The sequence below is a fragment of the Suricata suricatta genome, chromosome 16 (genome assembly GCF_006229205.1).
Source record: "Suricata suricatta isolate VVHF042 chromosome 16, meerkat_22Aug2017_6uvM2_HiC, whole genome shotgun sequence".
NCBI classification, from domain to species: Eukaryota; Metazoa; Chordata; class Mammalia; order Carnivora; family Herpestidae; genus Suricata; species Suricata suricatta.
Window position 1 is genome coordinate 166,278 of NC_043715.1, and position 3,545 is coordinate 169,822.

The following is a 3,545-nucleotide window of genomic DNA, read 5'->3' on the forward strand; positions in this document are numbered from 1 at the left end:
CAAGACTAACCCTCCTCCAGGCCCACTGCAAATACCAAATTCTTGGAGCCATCTCTGATCCCTGCCACCCACCTGCCACCCTGCCTTGGAACAGTCCTTGGCTGTTGCCCACCCCCAGCCTGAACCCTAACCCACTACCCAACGTAAGACGCTAAAGGTAGCACCCCCACCTCCTCCCCGGAGACCTGCTGGAGGGCACCCTGATCACATCAGGCTTGTGCTCTGCCTCACCCTCCAGTGGAGGAGGGCAAGCCCCCATTTCCTCTGCAGAAGAAACCACTTCAAGGGCCGACCTTTGTCTGCAGTCATGTGGTGCACTGCACGAGACACCAGGCAGCCAAGAGCAGCCTGTGGGCACCTCGCCCCAGAGTGCTCCCGGCACTTTCCCACTGAAGACTGCAATCTCTCTAAAGGGCGGGGGTGGAGGGCGGGGACAGAACTGTTTGTTGGCAGGCAGAGAAAATCTGGAGCAAAAAGAAAGGTTAAGTGGCTTGTTCTGGGGGAGGGGGGTAGGGGCGGGGAGACTTGGGAGGGAGGTCTTGGTGTTTTGAGTGTATCTGGACATTCCTGTTCAAGCCAGGTGGCCTTGATGGCAGTGCCTCCATGCCCACACGTGTGACCACACCTCAGCGCCCACTTACACAGACTCGTCATCCCGTACATCTGCAGCACACAACATACAAAGTTATTTTCCCCACTTTGGTTTGCGCTTTTTATTGAAGTACGTCATATGTAAAAAGTACACAGATTACAAAGGCACAGGGGAGTGAGTGCCCAAGCTCCGTGCAGCCAGAACGGTCAGTAAACCACGAACCACACCAGAGCAGCTGGGGCACCTTCCGCTCAGGAGCCGCTCCCTGACCGCCAGTCAGCTCTGCTGCTCTGGAATTATGCATGTGCTCCTCTCTGCTTGGCGCTCAGACACACTTGCAGGGTGCGTGCAGCGGTCCTCCTCGCACAGGCCGCCCAGCTCCCCGAACCTGCTGGGTGTTCTCGCCCCATCTCCTGGTGGACACAGGCAAGTGTTCCCGCAGGGCGACAGCTGGGAATGCAGGTGTCTGCTTCGGGCCGGGCACACCCCTCCCCCACCTCCCCAGGTAGAGGATGAAAAGAAAACCCAAACCCCAGAGGAACCAGGCACAGGATGGAACCACACATGAAACACCCCCTCCCAACCTTTTGCCTTCTGTGGACCCCACCTCGCATTCTCTCCTCCTGATGGAGAATTCCAAAGGGAGCAAAGGGTCCCACGGCCCAGGACTCACACTGCAGCTGCCCATCACCAGGGACCAGCTTCCTGACCACCTTCCACGTCTAGGGCACCGACCGAGAGCCTGCAGCCTGGCCCCCGCTTCGGTGCTGCCACACTTGAGGACTGTTAGCATTTCCAGCTCCATAAAGGAGGCCTTTGAGATAGACATGCCTACCCCACCCCTACCAGCCTGGCCGGAGAGACTTCAAAGGGCATGAGAACTAGAGAGCCTCTGGCAGCCCACCAGACCCCTCCCTGGTGAGGCCTTGAGACTCCCCTTCTGGTGGTGACGTGCCCGTTGAGGACTTCACGGGAGGAAGACAGTCAACTCTGTGCTTAGTTATGCTTATGAAGGAAAGGTCTAAAGGAAATCACAGACAATCCTCAGGGCCTCTTATACCAACTCGACCTCTAGTGCCCCTAGGAGAAACTGAGGAATGGCCAGGAACAGAGGGTGGACACAACTGTCCCCTCAGAGCATGCATCACACGGGACAATGTGCCTGACCCACACGTGTGGAGGCCCCTCAGCTGTGGTGTCCCCAGCACCAAGCACAGTGCCCAGCACATAGTACGCCCACTCCACAGAATCCAGGGGGTACCTTGTCTGGCTATGGCCACAGCAGGAGGTGGAGGTCACCGACTACAGAGCCCAGGCCCTGCTTCCATCACGGAGGTGTCCCCCGAGGGCCAGCGGGGGACGCGGCTGCAGGGGCAGGCCTGTGAGATGTGCAGCCTGCTCCCCTGGCCCTTGCCATGGTCGGGTCTCAGGAAGGCCTGGCTCAGAGCTGGGTCACAGTGGGCCTTTTGAACTTGGGGGTGGGGGGCGGGGATGTGTTAAATGCCCACCCTGTGGTGTCTGTGCCAGAGGCCCCAAGGAGGGGTCTGGGTTGGTGGGAAAGGGCACAACTCATTAACAATCCTGCCCGGGGGCAGCACGGAACTTGGGAGGGGCCAGCTCATCCTCACCTGGACACTGGGTGGCAGGTCAAGTCTCCAGAGCAGAGGTTCAGATGTGAGGCACCTGGCTGTCTTTTCATCCCCAAATGTTTGCAGAAACACAGAAGTGTAAGCAGTAACCTAAGCCTGAGTGCTTGGCTGAGCACGGAGGACCTGCTAATTGCTCAGGACAGCCGGCCCGGAGGCGGGCAGTCCGCATGTCTGGGCCCAGCCGCTCTCTGCTTCACTATCCCTAGGACACTGGCTTGTCATTTTGAAGGTCACCAACTTATGGTTGCAAAATGGCTGCTGCTGCTCTGGACATCACACCCCATCTGGATGTATTTAAGGCTGGAAGAAGCAGGGTGCTAAGTCCTCCTTGCTTGCCTGTCATTTTCAGAGGACAAACCCCTTTCTGGGGGAACCCAGTGGCTCCTGTCCTATTGCTGAAGCTTACCACAGGACACCTCACAGGAGACGTGCATCTACGACAGTCTGGGATGATCTCCATCACACTCAGTCCCACCTGCCAAATCCAGTTAAGGTGACAAGGCATGAAGGATGGGGGGTGACGGACAGACACCACCACATCTGCGGGACACTGCCCCGGCCTCGGGTGTTCTAAGCAGTGGCTTTTGCTGGCTCTCAAATGCTGGGAACTTCCGACAGGATAACATCCCGGATCTCCCACACACCTTGTCTGCCACCTACAGGGGCAGAGACCAGCACTAGGAAGGTACCTGACGGCTCACAACTCCGTGTCCTCAGCCCTTCCACGACCAATCAGGCTCCTGGGTCACAAGCAGCCCTATTTGGTGCCATGCTGTCGGGCAGGCCAGGGTAGGCCAGGACTCGCCGGAGGGGATGAGCCCTCCCCGACGCTGTGTTCACGCCCTCATCAAATGCCCCTACTCTCCACCATGTACATTCCCCAGTGCTGCCGGGGCGGCCTTTCCAAAGCCTCCGTCTCAGCCTCCCTCCAGCTCAGTGCTGCCCTGAAGTTTCCTGATAAAACCACTTTGTCAGACTGAACAGATTCTGTGCCCAGGCAGCCCCCCTGGTGTCGCCCCCTGTTCCCAGCCAGCCTGTGCCGCGTTCCCAGTGGAAGCCAACCGCGGGGCGCCCTCTGCAGGGATGGCACTCTGAAGCCTGTGGGCCTCTTCTCCACTCTGCGCCCCAAATCGTGGAGGGGCAGGGTGGCGGCAGAGAGAGCTCACATGGAGCCTGGGCTTGGCTGTGTGTGACCGTGGGTCACGTTCTCTCTCCTGAGACACCTGGAGGCTGTGCAGACCCAGGGACACCTGCCTCGTGCTGGGCACGGACACCAGCCCTGGGAAAGAAGAGCTCACCCTGCA